The sequence below is a fragment of the Cottoperca gobio genome, chromosome 5, assembly GCF_900634415.1.
Source record: "Cottoperca gobio chromosome 5, fCotGob3.1, whole genome shotgun sequence".
In the NCBI taxonomy this organism is placed as follows: Eukaryota; Metazoa; Chordata; class Actinopteri; order Perciformes; family Bovichtidae; genus Cottoperca; species Cottoperca gobio.
In genome coordinates, this window is record NC_041359.1 from 23,709,318 (window position 1) to 23,731,568 (window position 22,251).

Sequence of the window (22,251 nt, forward strand, 5' to 3'; positions counted from 1 at the left end):
AGTGCAGTTAAACTCTATACTCGGACCATTATCCTTCGCCAACTTCCTCCCGAATGACATAAAGCACGGCCTGTGCATTGAATGTCCCACAACGATTTCAGAAATTGAATTTTCTCAGGCCACAGGAATCTAATAACCTCCCAGCTAACGACAAATGAGTCAGAAGAGACGAATAAATTGCTTTCAATGGGCTTTAGGTGTTCTAAAAAGTCAATATCCATTATACGTTTGGGCTCAGAGCAATAGGACTTCATACTATATGAACCTGATTCATCGTTCTCTTGCAGTCTCCACAAAAGCTGAACAATAGCTTCAACAGAGGTATTTTCATTGTGGGGATATTGAATTGTATTATATTGTGTTCACATTATTTTGTCCATATTCTATGAGTTCAGTTCCGATCTTTATCGTTCCACAAGAAGACATTATTTCTGCAGCAAGTCAGCGTAGAAAACACACACATATAAACACCAATAATAAACTTAATAAGATTCAAGACATTTAAAATGCTTTGCAATAAAAGGTTGATGTGATAAAACTGCAACAATAACAGTAAGAGATGCAATAAAGTGCTTAGATGTGCAGGAAAATATGGACTAACTTCGTTGTAGGAAAGCTGCACCAATAAAATGTATGTACTGTCACATATCTTACTGTTTTAAATCGAGTGAACTTCCAGGTACTTCCTGATCCTACAGACAGTCGACCATTTTTGTAAATAAATGACCCATCGTCAACAATTACTAAGGTTTTTACCCTGAATTTGCACCTGTAACAGTATCGTAAAATCACTTTGCGGAGAAGATTGCATGATAGATATATCTGAATACGCTCCTTGATGACGCTCCCCAAATGTTTGACATTAATTGCTGCAGCTCTACAAGTAATAATAATAATTAGAATCATAATATAGGTTTACTTTGCACATATTGTAGCTGCTTTCTCTTGATATTCTGTCCCATCGGATGCTTCTGTGAATATATAGCTTTTCATTCCTGGAGAGCAGTGATTGCTTGAAGTTGTTAAAGCCCAGCAGAATTGTAAAACAGATGGCTCGGGAGGAGGTCAAGGTTACGAGGTCAGAGAGTGGGAGGAAGGAGAAAATATATGTACGCACCTTTACATGGCGCTCGCTTTCAGAACATCCCATAGAGGTTTGCAATGTACTCGCTCAAAAAACACGGTGTGATCAAAAAAGCGTAGGTGAATTAATATAATTTCTGAAGATGTTCAGAAAGTCCTGGAGGAGAAAGACGAGGCTGAGACGATCTGCGGCCGCTGGAAGATATTTTGTGATATCTGAATTTGTATGGATTTTGCTGCGAATGGCCGTGACGGTGGCGAACCTCAAACAAAAACAACAAAGACAGACCCAAAAATAAGAGGACAAAGGCACAGATGAGATGAGATATGAAAAGAAAATGGCAAAAAAAGAAAAAAAGAAATAGCAAACCATGAAGATAAAAAGAAGAAGAACTATGGACAAAGTGTGGTGTCGGAAATCCTACACAGACACAAAAACACAAATGTTCTCAGAGTCATTAAATTCTAGAAATGTCTGCAGCTACTCATACGGATCTCTTGTTTCCTTCACACGCAGCAGTGCATTAAATGGGACAGGCTGGATGCTGCCTAAAGCAGGCAATCAATACACCGAAGAGCAAGACAATACCCTTCCTAAAACTGGTCAGGGATTTTACAAAGTTGGCCTCCAGGCTTTTAGCAGCTGAAGCGGGACAACAAACAGTGAGGTCGGGGGGGCTGAGGTAATACGCTATTCATTAAAATGCATCAAAATGATGCTGTTACACAAGAGAATCTCAGCTGCTGCAGGCTGTTTGGCATGTATTATAGAAGAGACAGTCAAAAGAGGATTTTCCTCTCAACTCTTTCTGGCTTTAACTCATCTTTGAAAAAATAGATAGCAGTGACTGATGTGACTGTACAGGAGCAACACTACAGGTCCAAGGTATTGCTGTGAAAGAAAGACTTTGTCTGAGGTGCAACATGTTGTACGAGTTGTAGGAGTGATACAGAGATGTGGAGGCAAGAAACAAGAACTGATAAAACACTGACAGTCTCCTCTCATGGAGCGTTTCAGCCAAGGTATAGTTTAGTTGCAGCGTTTTCATGCGTATATCCTTCAGGATGGTAAGGTCAGCCTGCCTGTCTGTCCAACATTGGCCCACAGCCTAATATTTCAACAAAAACTGGACATATTGCTGGGAGATTTCCCATGGATATACATCAAGAGGATGATTGCTAGTGATTTTGGTGACCCACTTGCCTTTGGTCCAGCTCCACCATAAGGTGGTCACAAATTTAAACTGACATGTATGCAAGTTCACTGAAATAGCGATGCAACAATCCAACGTCTTCTCCTTCCTGATAACGATTACGATACCTGAACTCAGTGTATCTGCCGATAGAGATTATAGATCTGATATCAGTGCTATCTTTCCCCCAAATTTAAAATCTATAAACCTCACTGTGTGGAACGCACTGGGATCATTTGTATGTAAAGTAAGAAGGAATACTGTCACGTTTAAGACAGAATTGGGTCTTAATGAATGTAACTATGAGCAGAAACATTTAGTTATATAATGCAATTCCCAAAGACACTGTATTCAAAGTGCCAACAGACAAGTTTGCTTGAACTTATCACTATGAAATAAATGTGGATCGCCCAATGTAATGGCTATAGAATAATGACATCATGGGTGTTTAGATTCCCTATAAGCCTCGCTTTCACTATGCAGTTCTGTCTTCCTCCAGGTCGCGATCTCCTGGAGAATTAAGGGTACTGTCTGTACCAAACTTCATGACAATCCACCCAATTATGTGAATTATCTGGGGATCATGAGTGTGTGAACAAAGTTTCATGACAAACCATCCACTAGTTGTTGAGATATCCAAGTCAGGATCAACATTGATAAAAACATCAGACCAGCACCTTGACCAAAGGCTTTATTTTTACCCTAAAATTCACATTTCTTACTTTTTATGTAACTCTCTCAAGGCTCATTCAAACATTTAAAAAAAAAAATCTTATGTCAAAATCAAACTTTATGCTTTGGTGCATCGGACACAGCGCTTTTATCCATTACCCATGTGGGATCCATAATTTCACCGAATTAATTCATGCGGCTTCACACAGCCGTAGACATCAAATCCTTCTCATCAGCAGCGCCGGAGGCAACATTTTTCAGCCAAACATGAATCGCTGATGGACACAGACTGGCACGAAAGATGGATGAGGCTTTAGAAGGGGATGGTGTATGGAAAGCAGGCGGGTTACATCCAGCAGTATTGCATGGAGGAACAGTGTGTGTGTAAAAATACCAACATTTTCAGTTTTGGGTGGTTCTTTCTCTAAATCAGAAGAAACTCTCAGCTGTTTTACTACATAGGTGTGTATTGTGAATATTGTGAAAATGAGCAGATGTCTTTTGTTTCAGGAGATCAGCCGAGTACTGTAAGCTACTGAGATGTCCAACCCGGGAGTGACCTGGTTCATGCGCTTCGTTCATTGCTAGTCTATCGTAGGCTACCATTTGCTGTGTGTTGCGTCGTTGACAGAATCCCTTCGGTTGTAGAATAACAATCCTTTTATTACTTTGCCGTACACAAATGGCAAAAAAAGTCAATTTACGAGTTTCCACATTAACGATACACACAAGTATATGATGAACAAACTGTTAGCTGAACTCAGGATATAATCAGAGCGACACCCAATATACACACAGAGAATAACAAATACATTCCTGGTTATTCCAACACCATAGTTGGCTCTTTCATTTTCGAAATTATTCCAAACATTATTTTTGCTGGCAATGCATTAACAGAAGCCAGTGTGTTCATATGTAGGAGGAACGTGTATGTTTTTTTCCCCCAGGCTCTTAAAACGCTGCATAGTAAGCTGCAACATTAGTTGGTGTGTGTGGATGGAGGAGTAGTAGGGAGCGCATTGGACGGTGGGGAATGGTCACGTGACAGTGTCAGCATGTTCGATTTTAAAGAAAGGAAAAGAGAGACTTGAGCATCAGATGCTGATACGTGCCGAGGATCTGGCTGAACTCACCTCTCCACTCTGCTGCCTCCAGCAGGGACAGCAGCTCAAATCCGATTTTTAAAAACAAAACAACAAAAAATACCGCTATTCCACCTATGCGACAATAATTACTCCCTCCCTTCAGCTTCTGCAAAATTAAAACCACCTTTTGTGGCTCTCATCATCTATAACAGCAGTGAGGAAGCGCGTCCAGGAGGAGCACCTCTCACAATTCTCCCCCCAAAAAACAAAAAAGGTAAGAGAAAATAACTTTCTAAAGCAAACATTTCTGCATAATTGTCATTTCCCCCTGAGAGTTATCTCGCGTGGTCCGAACCCAATTAACAACCGGAATTACACATTGTTAATTTATCTTCATTATATCATGAATCTCATGCCCGCTGTGGCTGAACATGTGCACCTGACAAAGGAGGAGGCAGTTAGATATGAGAGCACTGCGTCAACAGTGCAATTCCTTCAACAATAATGTAACCTGCAAGGTATTTTATGCATGATTTTCGGCTACAGCAACCTAATTTTAATATTTGATGTGTAATTAATTCAGCCTTTGCCAGTAAATGCAAAATCCCCATTACCAATGATCAATCCAACAGTTTACTAAATATAGGAACATGGATTTAATTTAAATGATTTAACATGCAGAAATAATCCGGATTAAACCTGCAATTAGTCTTTGTTTTTTTCATTTGCTGTATTTTACTGCAGTACACTAGATATGTTTTTCTATCGCAGCAGTGAGTTTGAAACTCAGGACAATGCAGGACATTGCAGAGGAGCTTATAGGACAAACATTACAGATCCTTTTTTTTTATTGTCTTTTTTCCCATGTGTCAGATATCACTGTACATCCCATTAAAGGGGCAGTCTGCTGGTTGCAGCATGTTTAGTTTTGCCTCTGGTTTGAATCCTGAATCTGAGCAATGAAATGTGTCATTATGCTGTAGGGTCTCTGAGCAAGGCATTCAACAGCTGGTGGGAAGCTGGGGAAGCTCTTGGCGGCTCCTGTGTGAATATGTTTAAGTGAGTGACTGTCACAGGTGTGATTTATTTATTCATGAATATTAGACTATCCTGACATAGAGATGTCAGCCTCCTCATGTGTCATCCCTTCATCTCTACAGCACTTAGCAGCAGGCGGCGACAGTTATGTCGGTTGTTTTCTGGGCGGTTTTTCTGAAATGTGGAAAAGTAGAAGAGTGTCTGTCTGCATCCTAATGATGACCTGCACAACCTCTGGTCCTGGGTGACCTGGGAGCCCAGCAGGGTGCAGAAAACATACACCTTACTGCACACTGGGAGGTCTGGTCCATCACCTCGATGAATGTCAAACATGCTCTCTTCTTCTTCTTCTTCTTCTTCTTGTGTGAATGAGAGGCAGATTGCACAGCACCATATATGTGCAGCCACTTACCACTAGGCTATTTCCCTAATTGTAGGGTCTGATCTATAAACGTTTTTACTTTTTTATATGCTGACGAAGAGTCGGATGAATAGGTGATGACACATTTGTCATCATCTATTCAGCCGTAGACTTTTCATAGATGGAGATTGACGCAAATGGTGCAGTTTATAACTCGTTAACACTCTTAAACTGTTCTCTAATCTGCTTTAGTCTATCATCTGTTTATGTTTCCCTGGCCAATGAAACCTTTCCCATCTAGAGCAGGATTGTTTTGTGCGTATCTTTTGCCACATTGAGACATCTTTTTGTATGACAGTATGCTCAAAGTGTTTCTAAATTCCACATTTGAATGTTAAATTACAAGATCAGATACTGAAGACAATGTGGTTTTTTTTTGGCTCAAAGGCTTTCTCCCTCTGATGGGGATTTAAAAGACATTAACTTTGGAAAATGGATTTATGAGATAATAAGAGAATCGCTTGTTGATTCATGCTACATGTTTGGAATATACAGTTCCTCTTTAAAGAAGACACTTAAAGTAACCACACATGGGGACGTTACCGCCTGAAAGTAACAACCTGATGGTCAAGAGGACGTGTTTTCACACGGGCAACAATGCATCCAGCTGAGATTAGAGGGACGATGTTGTAAATCAAAAATGTACAAAAACGACAAAGCATTAAAAAGATTTAAATTGTGCAGCTCAGCAAATGTCATCTATACCCAGTTAGTAAATTCATGAATGAAACAACCAACTCTGCATTCAGATGAACGCTGAAGCGAATCATTAATTCTCACTCTCATTATGTTGCACTTGCTGAGTAAGCGAAACACAACAAGAAGCACACATTCAGAGCCAACACTTCCCCCCTGTGAAAGCAAATGGATTCATTTAATCAAAATCAAACCTTTTTTCTGCTCGAATGAAAGCTTAAATGCTCCCTGCTCTCTGTGGCCTCTCTCTTGTTCTGCACGTTGCAGCAGATGCGGTGTTGCCCCCTCTATTGACACGACTTTAATTTACGTGGCTCTGGTAATGTGTTCCTTAGTAATCCTTACAGCTCTCAGTTTACCCTTCCTCCTCTTCAGGCTTTATTTAACTTTCCCCTCGTGGACTCTTTATACACCTCTACACTGTCCCGTAAACACAACAATATCCTAAGAAAATATCCTTTCAATGACTCACGGCCATAAACGGCTTACACTTGTTCCTTTTATTGTCTGTATGAGAAATACCAGTAACTCTTAGAGACTGTAATACATGACATTGAATCATAATAGGACACTTTGATGCTGCAAGACGGTTAATATACCAACAAAAAAAGTACTGTAGCTATAAAATACAAATATAGTGTTACATAAACATGTGCTCTTCTGTATGAGTTGGAACATTACACAGATTGGCCGGTTAAGGACGCAGAAGTCATAACTGATGCACCACCGGTCTGATTGTGACGAGTCGGGGCAGAAGGGTGCCTGTTGCTTGAGGGGTTCCTGCATTATTATTAAGGGATACCACATTTCTTTGTTGCCTTTGTGTCTTTTTATTGTATATTCTTCATGATGGCACAGTAAACCTACAACAGGAGTTGAACATATGCTAGACTCTCTCGGGGAATTTGCACTTCTTCCACTTCCATTTGTTTTCATTCAACAACAATAACTTCGTATGTATGTTTGTGGATTTATCTGAAAGAGTTGTCAATATTGCTCATGGATGTTTGATATAAAGGTAGTGACACGTGATTGACACGTTCTTCCTTATTATAAAGGAACACAAAGCAGAAGGGATGAAGCAGAGAAAGAATCCTTTATTTGCCCTTTCCCCCCCCCCCCTAAACTGTGTTGTAGTATTCTGCATGTATAGGCAGCAATAAACAGATTATTACATCGCACTCTGTCTGTCAGTTGACTCATGCTGCATTGAATCAAACAAACTCACAGTTTGCCTCATTCTGTCGGCTTACATTGACTTTCACAAAAGATGAAAACTTGAAAGCGATTTCTGTGTTTGTTAAGCCTTCGGTATAAGCCAAACATGAGACGAGCGAGAGGAAGGAGAACCTGTAGTTCTCATCGTAAAGCTCCTGTAAATGCAAATGTTGGTTTTCGTGTCAGTGCAGTGGTGCAATGTGTTTACTCCAGCGCTGTACTTTGACTTGCTCTACTCTAAGATTGCACTTCCACTACAATTATTATTACAAATGTAAGATTTGTTGCATACAAAACGTATGAAGATCTTATAAAATATGTATTTATTAATTCAATTAAACTGCCCAACACTATTTACAAGTACAGCTGAGACAATTAGTTGACTAGTCGAGTTTGATATGAAGTATTTCATAATGCATTATGCATTATTATGATAATATTTCATGGTTTCCTGCTTTTCCTTTTTCATTTATTTGTTAATAATTTTGAGGTTTGGGCAATTTAGCAGTGACAGGGAGATTTTTTCCACATTTTTACTGTTAATACTTTAAGTACATGTTCCTGACTATAACTTCATACTTTTACTTACATAACATTTTCAATGCTGGACTGACGGAGTAATTTTGTAGTGTGGTATGAGTTGTGAAGTGAAGGGTGTAAAATGTCCTCCACCGCTGCAGCGACCATGAACTTGTGTTGATCTAAGTCTATTTACGTCCAGCTAAAGCCATCATTTCTGTGTTTGCCTTTGCCTGAAGATAAAAATAATAGTTGAAAATAGCGAGACAAATGACTGTTTACCTTACAGTAATGATAACTCATTGATTCCCGCTGCTGTACTGAAGGAGGATCGATGTCACTGTTGCACTGCGGGATATCTGCTGCCTCGCAGCGCTCTGCTACACATGTCAACAGGCCAACGTATAGCTTTCCTGCTACATGTATGTTTTAATGTACAGCAAAATGGTCTGTCTTCTACCTCCAGAATCTTGCCTCTGTGGAAGGAGACCAACCATATCGAGTGTTGTTAGCTAAACATATGTAGGCTAAGTTAGCATGGCTACAAAACAACACCCCTGCATTAAGCTAACCGTGCAAGAATGTTAGCTTAAGGTGAACTTATAGATAATGTCAGCTCACCTTAGTGCTAACTGCTAGGTTAGCTCCTATAGGTTGTACATCTGGTTTGAAATGACTGAATCTTTTGTGCAACAGCAATGCCAGCAACATGATTTGATGCTAATCAGCTTTGGCAAGGGTAAGCAGGGACATTAAGTCCTTTTAAGATGTCAAACTTGAGCAATGCAAGACTTTGATAAGCATTGTAAGTCCTGAAATGGTATTGTTTTTTTTAGATATTGTCTACATGAAGACTGGATTTTGGGCTGTGGGGAGGCTGAATGTGCAAAGGCATAAGAGAGAAGCTTGGCAATAAGGGAAAACACCGCCACTAACAAAGATACATTGAGTATTAAGGGAGTTTGTTTGTCTGACACCTTTAGTCTACTACATTGAGGGAAGTTTTTTTCTCTGGTACATTTTCTAATTAGTTTTATGTTAAGAGAGAGAGAGAGACAGAGCTGCACAGCACGGCTAATATAATGAAGTCACACTTAGACACCTAATAATGTTCAATTACGTGTAGGTGCCTGTAATTATGGAGACAAATGGACAACAGTTTTTACATGGACAACTTGAAATGCTGCGTCCACTTTCCCCATCTACTTCCTGATACTCTTCACTTTCCTATATATTTATATTAAACAGAAATCATTAGTTTTAAACCTGCAGTCTTTAGACAAAGGCTCCTGCAGAGCCAATAACTTTATTTGTTTCCATTTTCACACAAACCTGTTTTTCTTATCTTATTTAGGGTTACGGTACATTTATTTGTCTCATGGGAAATAATAAGAAAAAAGATTAGAGTAAAGCACAAAGCTCTGCCTTTCATCATGCGATGAGTTTTATTGATTCTTTAACAAAAGCCCCTTGTTTTGCATTTACAAAATGCATTTATCTTGCTCTTATTTTTTATCACTGCTTACTTAATCATTTTTATTTAATCTTTTTGTTGTTGCATGATACAAAGAATGCCGTTATGATATGCAGTGCAGATAAATCAACGAGAAAAGAGACATCTTCATACAGCCAGAAGAGTTCGTTCTACAGTTTTATGTCCTAAAAATAACAAGCGTTATCATAAAATGGATGAAAACGTTATCTTAAACAACAAACAATACCGCAGACATTAAACAACGTATTTGTTGCAGAATTGTCTTTTTATAATTTAGTATTTTTATGTGTTTTGTGTTGAACCGCTCCGTCAGTGAAACACTCCTCGCAGTCTGTTGGTGTTCTTATAAATGTGAGAAAAGAGTCCATTATGGCCGATATAAACAGGAGACTTGTTTGGTATTCTGTGGTGCTGCCAGAGATCCCATTTCATGTAACGGCTTTATTGCCAGAGAAGCACTAGACCAGCTTGATCATTTTCCTCTTCCAATCTTAGTAAAGCTGCTTTCATCTGCATATGTAATGAACGACGAGCAGCCAACTTTGCACTCTCCCAAAGACGGGTCAGAGAGTTTTCACAAAGATTTGTTTTTCATTGTGCCACCTATTTTGTTCTTTGATAGCTTTTGCCACTTTGGTTCACAGTAACATGGAATCCATTATCCTTCAGGTATCGGCGCCCTGGCGGAGCACATTATCAAAAATCCCTCCTCTTTCATTACATCCTTGTTTGCCGGGCAAAGCGAGCACATTATCACATTTTTCTGTGAGTTCAACACATCCCTACGTCTTCACATCCTCATCTGGAAAATGATACGAGGCTTCAGTTGAGTCATCTGCTGCGCTGTCCTCCTGAAGAGAAGCCCTGATGCTCAGAGAGCGTGAGAGAGAGGGAGAGAGCCAGGTTTCAATTTATGTGCGACAGTTTGTGGAGAGGTTTAGAGGGCATCTGTGAAACACGAGCGGCAGCAATTCATTATATTAAGAGCTGAGACCTGAACCTGTGAGTGGGAACAACGTTAATCTGCAGATTGTGATTGTACAGTCTGAGCCGTTGACTCCATGGGAAGCTTTCTGTCTTTTCTCAACACTGTTGCTTGTTTGTTCAGCAGTAGTTTTAATATAGATAAGAATACAAGGGAAATAAAGAAAAATTATACCTGAAAACATTCCAGTTTACAGTCCAATGCTGATATCTTGCAGTGCTTATAATAATAATAATAATAATAATAATAATAATAATATTAATAATAATAATATTAATAATATTAATAATAATATTAATAATAATAATAATATTAATATTAATATTAATATTATTATTATTATTATTATTATTATTATTAATAATAATAATATAGGCAAAATACTCATCATATCAAATCTTTTTCTCATCAATATTGCAAATAGATTCTATAAAGTGATTTTTTTAAATATTATTTTCTATATAATAAACAAGAAGCCTGTGACAACATAAAGATATAATATGTAACAATTTCCGCATTAAAATGTCTAAAAACGACTCGAGCTGTGTTATAAATGTTGTTGAGTTGTGTACTTTACAATGCATTGACCGCAATGGTGGTGAACTCCCATGATCCTTTGCTACTTCACACTGTTCTATTTATTAATAACAATTGCTACCTGGACAGTTATGGTAATAAAGACAATATGATTGACTGACGATATGTAATGCTACTACACTGCACTGTAGCTGCTGAAGCTAATGCTAGCCTCACACACTGACACGTTGCCCTCGGTGCAATACATCCACACTAATCTATCATATTCTTGTCTTATGCTTGTCAATCTTTATTGAAATTGCGATAGGTGTTCATTCCTCATGGTCGTTTTTGTCTGTAGGTTTGTTGTGCTGTTGAAATGTTTCGGATTAAATTGGAGTCGTACTCGCAGGGTTGGTGCAGCGTACACTTTTGCATATACAGTAAAGATATGTCTGTCTCGCAGCCTTTTTACCTTTTCACAGATTCTCCTCTGAAATACGTTCTCAGACTCGTAAATTATTTTTCAGTCAGGTGCAAAATTGCACAGTCCACAGATTTGTGAGCTTCAAGTAAGAGTATCCTTGGTTTAAACTCCAGAGTGTTGTTACATTAAAAAACTGCCTGTTCTTCAGGAACACTGGTGCTGCTAGAGAAAATAAAATGACTAATGTGTTTGAAATTATAATAATGACTCCTCATTTAACTCTCATACAGATCCCTGAGTAATAATGTTTATCACAATGTAGAATGTGCACAGCGATTGGCAAATCTAAATTGGTCATGAAACATAGAGTCAGAGTGGGAGTCTTTTTAAATAACACAAACATTAGCAGCCTGGGATTTTGTGCTGGGGCGGAGGATGACGCATCTTATGGTCTATATCTGTAAAGATTGTCAAATGATGTTGCTTGATAAAAATGTACCATATGACATTCTCCTTCAAAACTGTGTGTGTGTGTGTGTGTGTGTGTGTGTGTGTGTGTGTGTGTGTGTGTGTGTGTGTGTGTGTGTGTGTGTAGAGGAGCATTTATGAGGTTTCTACAGTATACAGAACTGGTAATGAAGCCAGCAAAAGTACTCTATTGTAAAGAGTAACTTAATACTAGTCTGCAGGCCTAATCACTCTGCGATAGCTAGTGACGTAGAAGATCTTTGAGATAATTACTTTAACTTTCTCTCTTAAATCTTTGGCCACTTGGCAACAAGCTGTAAACACAACATTGACCTAAAAATGCGTTAAAAAGTTGTTTGCAAACAGTTATAATCCAGCAGAGAAACTTTAGCATTCTTTTAAAGTCATGTTTCGCGCCACCTGGCTAATGTAAGTCCAACATTTACTCCCCTCTTTAGCTACAGTCTGGTCTCCTGAGGTCACCTGTCGCTTACTGTCTTCTTCTGCTGTTTGGTGCTGAGCAGTTCGAGTACAGAGACGCTGACGAGAGTGTTGAGACGTACAACTGAAGCAATTAGCTGAAAGACTCTTGATTTATTACTCGACTGATCCGCTCCTTCATGCTGAGAGCTTGTACAGTATTCATTGATCGGGCAGCATCTCTAAAGTGAAATCCTTTTGAGGCTTCTCTGGACATTACCTGCTATGCAAACAAAGAAAAGTCTCTTGTGCTGTGTTTCTGTTAGGGGGGGGGGGGGGGGGGGGGGGGGAACGGTGATGGACAACTCTGGAATTGTTGAAAGGTCAGGAGGCAGATACGAGTCATCATGAGCTCTGGGCCTGATGGGCAATGCTGGCTGCCCAATCCTGACCATTACTCATGCAGCATGAGGACCTTGGATCTGTCACCTCTGTAATTCAGTAGAGTAAAGACAGCCACCTCCAACATACACACACACATGCCAAGAGAAAGACAAAAAGATATCAAGTCCTTGAAGTGCTTACCTGCTGGCCACCGTCAGTATTCATTATTTATATAATTATACATGTATTTTGTTGCCAGCAGCAGCCCGACTAACTGTAACCCTCCCTGAACTGATGCTATCATGAAGCCAGCCTTCTGAACATGCACATTCTGCTGCTGTTTTAGATGTGAAAGTACAAAGTATAGAAAGTACTTAGCAAGCTAAAATACAAGCTGTAGAACGGGCCACTTACAAAGGTTGCAATCAACAGCTCATGCATTTTACATGTGCCTGGAGGAAGCGTTTTGAAACAGAATCATATGGACAGGGAAACAAGAAATGGCAGAATTCTCCTGGCTGTTGATGACCAATGACATTTGTAGCATCGCCATCTTTTCTCAAGAGAATGATGTGTTCACAGGCGACACAAGAGGCGCTTTTGTCTTTTGCCGCTGCGCCATATTTCTTCTCTGTTTTCCAATCCATACTACAAGTTGTTGTTTTTAATCGTCTTATTTAAAGAGCGTCAGAAGAAACTATAACATTTTAATGATGTAAGCTTCAGGTGGCAACAACGCCACAGATCAAAGACCACGTGTGAGTGAGTGAGTGAGTGAGTGAGTGAGTGAGTGAGTGAGTGAGGTGTTTGTTTTCTCTGTCACCTGGTAAAGAACGAGACGAGATGTGTCGGGATCTGTCGGATTCAGTTCAGCAGGTGATCGATTGGTTGATTGTAACATTGCAGTAATCGCAGCAGCACGTCAAAATGTCAGGAAAAGTTTGTTGGGAAAAGTATAAACAAAGAAATCAATCAGAATTAGGTGCTAATGTGTGAAACAGCAGGCTGAAGCCTCAATGTATTGATTGCAATGAAAGTTCTCTTTCAACTCTTGCATCCCTGACACGGAGGGAATAACTGTGAAATGATCTCACCAGGGTTTTTTTTTAAGAAGATCTCAATCCTCTGAATCGGAGGCAAAATGACTCAAGACAGATTTTATGGAGGGGTTGCATCAGCTGGTGGAAGCTCTGCCTGTGCAGTAGATTAATGGACAGTACTGGAGAGAAGCCCGTGGTGTAAATCTAAGCCCTCTTTATACGTAAACCTCTGCCTGTCAGATGTAATAAAAAGACAGAATGGATACTACATCCAGGGCCAGGCGGTCTAGTGATGCGGCGCCGTGATGACGTAACGAGAGATGTGAAATGTGAGGTCGGGGGAGCCTGAGAACCTCGGTGCATAGCTTACACGCCTGCAGGAGACGTGAGTCAGACCTCGTGACGATGATGACCTGTTTTCCTTCATATCGCTGCATCCCCCCCCCAAAAAACATCTTCTCAATTTCTCTCCCGTTACTATGTCTCTGCCACGGAAAGTTTAGATTTTAGAATCTAATTACTCTTGACACCATAACTCACTGAGGTTATATGAAGTTAAGTTAGTTAGTTTTATCAAAAGATAAGTGAATAATAGACGATGAATAGCAGCTTTTATCTCCTAAAGATGATGTTCCCATACAACAAAACTGCAGTGTCTCTCTCGTATCAGGTATCACATGTGTTTCTCATCCAAGTCAACAAAAGGAAGTTTGCACATGTTGAAAACAATATTTAGACAATATGTTTCCCTTTAATGGGAACGTCATTTTGTTGTGGATAGACGTATGCTTTACCTTTTTTATGAGAGACTTACAGATATGTGTTAATAGTTATTTCTCACTTATACATTCGAGATACATCTGTGCAGCTCTCGTGGGAAATCTAGTTTATCAAGACCGGCAGCAAGGGTGCACTCACAAGCTAGGATTGCGGGATATCTTATTAGCATTCAGTTTACACAAGCCCCGCAGGGGGGGTTTTGAAATTTTCCTAAGTGCTATTTACATATCTTTCTCTTGTGTAGCACTTTTATAAATCACAACGTATGAAAAGAAATGTGTTTTTGTGTCGATGAAAACAATTATACCTCATCTAAAACAGGTGCTATCCTGCAGAAGATAAACTGATTTACTATAAACTCACCATATTGTCATTTGATGTAATCACCCCTTACATACGCAACCACAGTGATGGTTACCCTAATGGAGTGGAGACTGTAATTGTCCACAGTCCAATAGATGTAATCAAAACTCACAACATGTTTTTATGTTAAGGACATGTTCTGCTGTACGCAGTAGGACAGGATGCTGCGTCACAAATAGATATATTTCAAATACACAAGAACAAACTCGCAACATCCTGTCAAATTCACTCAAAAACCTCAGGATTCAACAGGCTTCCCCACAGATTCCAGCCAAAAACTGCTACACACACACACACACACACACACACACACACACACACACACACACACACACACACACACACACACACACGCGCACACACACACACATGCCAACACGCTCAGCCAGCCGCCGCTGAATCTGGACATCGTTCACACCAGCAGCAACAAATCTAAATAATCAATAACTCAAATAAAGATACATAAAAATGTATTACATTTACCAAAGCTGCTCATCATTTCAAGACAAAGTCCATCCTCTTCCCAAAAAAAAACCAGCTAAATGACACATAAATAATGCTTTGCCAGTAAATCCGCCACCAAATCCGGTTCTTCTCCTCAGATCTAAGAAAAAGTCTAAACTAAAAGCACTCTAAAAATCTAAACGTCACAAAAGAAACTTTATTTCTTGGATTAATGCCACGTTGCGTGCTAGCTGTTTGTACGCTTTTGGATCTGCTCGGATCATGAGAAATGCTGACGTTTGGCGGCTCCAGGCTTGTTAATGAATGCGCCCATCCAAGGAAAACTCGAAATCTCATTGGTTGAAGAATAAAACAATCAACTGCATGGTCCCCATTCTGTCAACAGCAGAGAGGGGGACTCTGATTGGATAAAAGCTCCAATTTATATGAGCGAGAGGGAGGGAGAGGGCAGCAATGAAATGACGTTAACTGAGCCTGACGGGAACAAACGTTGTGAATTACTTAAAGCATTAATGGAAATATATATAAGATGACGGCCTTACTGACCCTCGATGACTCGTCTCTGCTGAAACGCCACTGCCACTGTCGATATCCTACTCAGAGCATGCTGCTGTGAAATGTCAGAGAGATGAGCAACATTGCCTTGCTGCTCCCCAGAGAGCAAAGAGAGGAGGGAAACACAATTACAGTAATGAGGAGTCTGCACTGCGGCCTCACCGCAGCAGGTAGACATCTGTGATTGCAAAGGAGAGCATTTACATCATGAAGGTGAGAGACATATTCATATTCTCCAGTGTCCTGATGGTCTGTCATCACTGTTGGCTGCAGCTCTCCAGGCTCGTGTTGACTGTGATGGATTCCTGCCGCCAGCGAGTCATGTGACTAAAACATGACATACACAAATATATGAATCACATTGATGGAAAAATGTTCGTTCAGTCGAGAGTTATTGCCTCATTGGATTCTGATGCGGTGTCACAACGGCGAGAGTTATTCCACAGACCTCACAGCTCTTCGGTGCAGATGCAGCACTCACAAATCAAGAAGAACGAAACGAAGGACCTTGTGGTTTAGTTTGAATCGATTTCAAATGCAAACCATGTCGTCGAATCCTAAACTATGTTGTAGAACTGGCGTCTGCTTCCTCACCCTTGGTGAGAAGCGAACGCACGAGGATGTTGAATCCAAAATGCTTCCTTTACTTAACCTTTTGAGATGCTTTGGTGTCATGATAATCTGCTCAGCACAGCTCACTAGTTTTTGCATTTTGGATTAGCAAAGAGAACAACAATACAGTCTGATTAATGAGGGCAATTTAAGATCCCCCCCCCCCCACCCCCCCTCTCTACTGGAGTGTAAGGCTTGGAGTGTTATACACAGTTTGAATACATCGTTACAGATTGAATTATTCCCTTCCACAAACTCACCTTTAAAGTCAAAGTTTATTATTGCAATTATTCTGCCTCGCTATTTTGTATAAATAGGTAGGGGGGGGGGGGGGGTTGCTGCCGCCGGGCAGCGGAGCAACAACAACAACAGAGCAGGAAGTCAGAAAGCCAAATCGACTGATCACACGACCGCTCGTGTTTCGCTCGATGTCATTTTGAACAAAGGAGATTTAGAGAATATAACCCTTTTCATTCAATACCTAAATAGAATCAATTCTCTATTAAATTTCCGACTTCCTTTGAATCACTGCTCCACAAAACATACCCCTCAGGTCTCGTGTTCTGTGAATACTTTGTTTACTTCACCATGTTCCATGTTTTCATTTTCTATCTTCTGGCGACTCATTGTTTCTCCCTCTCATCCTCCAAATGTTTCCATCTCTCAGGGACATCTGCCGTTTCCAGCCACAGCCTCAACATGTTTTTATTTCCTTTATGGTTACATTTGTCAACCCTCAGGGGACGTTAAACAAGGCACACAACCTTCATTGAAAACATTATTTGATGGGCTTTTCATTTCATTTTAAAGTGTCTAAACTGGAGCCTTTTATTCAGTAATCCAGCATTTATTCACAAGCTAATGTTTCACATGTGTCAAAGACACACACATTGTGTTGGTGTGTTTGGGCTGCTCTCCTGATCCTCATCCTACGTCCTGCTTCGATCTGTGTTTCTGACAGTGACGTGAGCAGCTTTCTGCCGAGCCGGACTGTGAGCACTGCTTGATAGGAGCTTTGTGTTTTAGTGTAGGTGGTGGTGTTGTTGTGGAGAAGTTTAAAAGCTGGGTTTTTATTTGTGTCTTATCTTTTTTTATAACAAAAAATAAAAATGAATGATTAAAAACTAGCGAGTCAACGCGGCCAAACATCAAGACACAGCAACTAGTCCGTATAGACGCTGCTGAACCTGGTTCCACTGTGTGGCTCCGGTTCTGGCACAAAATCGACTCCGTGCCGTGAAGCCTGACAAACTTCTCCCGGGAGATGAACGACCTGGCGCCGAAGTAACATAGTGCAGGGACTGACAGAGACGCCATTCTCACACGTCAGTGAAGCAGCAAAATGATTTTGTTATTTTAATGTAAAATAGTGACATAATGTTGTTACATGATGTATCAGACACTGTGTTGAGTTAAAAGTGTCATTCTGCTCTGAGATGCCTGCATCTCTTAAACGCTAAATGGACTGCTTTTATAAAACTCTTTTCCAATCTGTACGATCACTCAAAGCGCTTTACAACACATGTCAGCGTTCACCCATTCACACACATTCATGCAGAATGTTCAGTACCTTGCCCGAGGACACTTCGACATGCTGACTGCAGGGGCCGGGGATCGAACCGATGACCTTCCGACCGGTGGACAACTCTACCGGCCACCCTCAAAAAACAAACAAGACAACTTCCCCTGTGACCATGTGTGTTTCATTCATTGTGATTCTTATTTATTTACATCCTTAATGACTGAGTTCCAAATGTGTTTATTGAATAAAACATCTAACAGACAAAAAGCAGTCAAAGTTAATAATAGTAAGTAAAAGACATGAGGAAAAATTAGACACTTAATTTGCTAAGTTTAAGTGTTTCGATGTTGCTAATGTATTCATCGCTGAACGTTTTCATTTCCCCCCGTTAGAGCCCAGGGTAAAATCCAATATTTCAGCGTGTGTGTTTGTCTTGTGCAAGCTGCTGAGTTATTATGGAGCTGACGGGCACGAACGAAATGCAAACACGCCGAGATTTCTGGATTCTTTTCTCGACATCAAGAGGTCATCTGAGTTCACCTGCAATTACCGCTTAATTTGTGTTCAGACAATTTATATTTAAATCATTTATTGTGCTTTTCCTCCACCTGACAGCACTGCCGTATCAGAGATGATTATCCCACTTCTCTCATCAAGACATCGTGATTACACTTGTTGACTTAATTACGTTCACTCCATTTCTCCTTAGCAGAACAGGTACATTAAGATAACTGGCCTGGCTGATTAGCCCCACCTCCTCCTGTTAATTAGGATTAGTGTGCCCACCAGATACACCGTTGATGGAGGTGATAATGATAACGGCTCCGCTAATGGAAATTAAGCCCAGTGAGTGAGACACAAGCAGCACCAGTAAGTAATCTATTGGAATATTACATTCATGTATTGTTGAACTCAAAACCTGGATTGGAGGTACATCGTGGGCTAGAGTTTTGACCTCGGTTAAGTCATTCTCTCGTGTCAGGAAATACTTTCATTTACTTAAAAGCCCAGAAAACGAAGGTCCACCGATAATCAATGGAGCCAGACAGTCATTCAGTACACTGTGTCCCCAGAGCTTTTTTTTTATTACCTTTCTGCTTGTTCTGGGTTTATATGATGATGATGATGTGGCTTTCCACCTCCTAAAACCTTCAGACTTTGCCTCTGCCAGGTAACTCCTGAAGTGAAAGCCATTTTCTGAGTAACGCTGATGTTATTCTGTATTCTTTATATTGGCAAAGATACCAGAGAAAGACCAAAACCAACAGTGTCTTAGTTGGTACTTTGTCCATTGATTTAAAAACGTTACTGAAACGGGACTAGTTTTTACTTGTTGGGGACTATTTCTTTGGTGCAGGTTATTGCCCATTTGTTGCACTAGTTCACACAGCAGCAGACCTTCATTGTTATGAAGGTTTACGGCTCATTTATGTGTTTTTCCTGTTTCTGTGCACAAAAATAAAGATCTATAGAACAGAGGAATACGCTGCTTCACGCTTTGCCTACATAGGAAACTAATTAATTGTCTAAACTAGGAGCAAACCTCATCAAGCATCAGTGTAATGATCTTGAAAAAAATAATTAGCTTCCTTTTCCTTTACTCTTAATAAATCTAAAGTTTCATGCATATTGCCAAACAATCATGTGGGCCCACACACATTTTCAATTTATAATTCAAGCTCAAGGACAGAATTGTCACGGTGGCTTAGTGCTGGCATTAACCCCACAGTGAAAGGCCTGTCTGAGTTTCCACAATAGAAGCGCCCGGGCTAATTTTCACAGCTCCACTTAAGCAATAATTGATATTCATGATGTGTGTTCGTGCACCTGCCAATTAAATTCAGTGTACACAAGACTCGGGGGGGCGGTGGGTGGTTTAATCTGCTCGAGGATATGTGTCAGATTTAAGTCAACAAATCAGTGCAATGCTAGTCAATGCGAAGTACAATGTTTTTAATGCGGCGTATAAGATGCGATGCACTGAAAAACGAATATGTTGCTTTATAAGATGGCTTAATGATGGATGACGGGTGCGTTCAGCTAAGCTTGGCTTTTTTTGGATCTATTTTGGAACATGTTACTGTGTTGCTTCACAAATCCTCACCCTGATCACATCATCACTTCATGTCGCTGACAGCCAACAATATAAATAGAATTCAAGCTGAGGTATTGTCACCTACCCTGCGGGAACTGGAGTGCGGAGGAACACACGCATGGTGTTTTGTTGCCACGCTCCAGGTCACTTCCTGTGGTGTTTGACAGTGTCCGGTGGTTTTTTGAGATTATTTCCTCTGCGTGGAGTCAGCAGCAGAGACAGCCAGCAGCATGCTGCCCTGTAAACCCTGCTGGCTTTCTACACAGTCATTTCTGCAGGAATGAAATGACTTTGACAAAGATGTGATACTAGTAGAAGTTTCACCTGTTCAGTTGTTAATTAGGGACTTTAACTTTACGTGTATCACACATGTGTAACGTTCCTGGTCTCCTGTTGTTCCTTCCATATTAAATCCTGCGCTGCGGCCACATACTCTGTCGAGCTTTGGCAACTTTTCAAGTCAAGGTTTTTTTCCAATACTACAGTTGAGTGGCTCTATTCTTACGTTATTGACAGTCATCGCAGTGCAAGCCACTTCAGTAAACAAGAAAGCAATCTGTATTGGTTTCCTGTGTACTGCAGGTTGAATAATTCATGACTCGGTCTACTGTCGGCTCGGGTTTCAGAGTGCAAAATACTGTACCCTGTGAAGAACGCCATGGCTGTGTTACTTTCTCATAGAACAGGTTTAACAAGGTGGATGATGCGCTCCATCACCGCTGACCACACAGGAAATCACACCGAACACACAACCATTAGAAATCAAATCAATGTGAATTAAAGAATTAGGGATTACAGTTCAAACATGTGTCATTTAAAACTGATATTTGAACACACATAGATACAGTCGACAATTGTGAATATCTTTAGTTTTTTCATACATAAAATAATTCCACTATTGACTTCTAACCAGACATTTAATAAACCTGTCAGCCCAGATGTCTCTACCAGCAATACTCTCATTGATTAAGAGTAAACATGGGAAACTACTAAACTAATAAATAAATCTCATGTGCCAATTTAAACAGGTCCGAGATATCGATTTGAGGTGATATCGAGCGTCCTGCCTCGTAAACAAAACATCTGTTGTGTGTTTTGAACAAACATCATGGCAGTATATGATAGAAAAGTAGAATGCAACATGCACACTTGTCTCCTTTTCGTAGTTCAGAATAAATTCCCTGAAGATCTAATTCCAAAGAAAGGTCTTTACGGCCGAAATGTGCCAGAATTCACTTTGTTTCTATGGAATTATATTATAGAAAGACATGTGCAGACATCACAGCACATATCTCAGTCGGTTTGTAATATATTCTGCTCTTCTGGAAATCTCTCTGAAGTGACACAAGTGGCCCTGACATTTATGCCAAGCGGCTTTTATTGACTCATTTTCCATAGTGATTTGACTTGGTGACTCATTTATATATCGATGGTCGACTATGCAGAGAAAGCAGCTATTTCACAATGAATCCTTCTTGTGAGCTCCTGTCTGCAGAGTTATGACAATGACAAATGCAATCTCCTCCTTGTTGCCGTCCACTTTTGTCCAGTGCTACATCGGCTCTGACCCCAGCTGTGTGTAAGACAAGTTTCTGAACGCGTGGGTGAAAGCAGATGTAGTAAGCAGTGGTCGCAGTGTTGAGCTTGTAGCCTGAAATGATTGATGAGCCTGTCAAGAAGGGCGTGTTGCATGTTCAGTGCAGGGTCACCTTCACCGCCCGTATTTTTCCAGATACTCTTGAATCCCAGTTACCACAGGCAACACGCAGCCAAATCTGACAACAGAGGCGCGCAAGCCACTTCAAATGGCTTTAACAGAGGTGTCACTTTACTCCTTAAGGTCACTGCTGTGTTGTCATCCCAAACACTGTGACTACTGGCCGTTACAGCTCTGCACACGTCTCTTCACTTGTGCAGAAGACAATGTCCTTCTGAGTGGGAGCATCCTATTCATCAATTCCCATTGGTCCTCGGTGGATGCCGGTTCACTTTATTGTAAATGTCATTCAGAAAGCCTTGTTGCAGACTTTTGCATGTCACTTTCTCACCTCCAAACTGTGCTCAATGTGTGTGTGTGTGTGTGTGTGTGTGTGTGTGTGTGTGTGTGTGTGTGTGTGTGTGTGTGTGTTAAATAGAGCTTGTAACATGTCAAACCTTTCCCCCTAACATGGTAAAATCATTTGCTCCTATGTAGCTGGA

General features: G+C 40.4%; 1 protein-coding gene across 1 annotated transcript in view; it reads left to right on the top strand.

Moving 5' to 3' along the window:
* Positions 1-4,050: 4,050 nt before the first annotated feature.
* rap1gapb (RAP1 GTPase activating protein b) overlaps positions 4,051-22,251 on the top strand; it is an 82,303-nt gene continuing 64,102 nt past the window's right edge. Inside the window, exon 1 of the mRNA XM_029431175.1 lies at positions 4,051-4,307. The gene's annotated coding sequence lies outside the window, so the exon portion shown is untranslated. The remainder of the gene's footprint in view (positions 4,308-22,251) is intronic.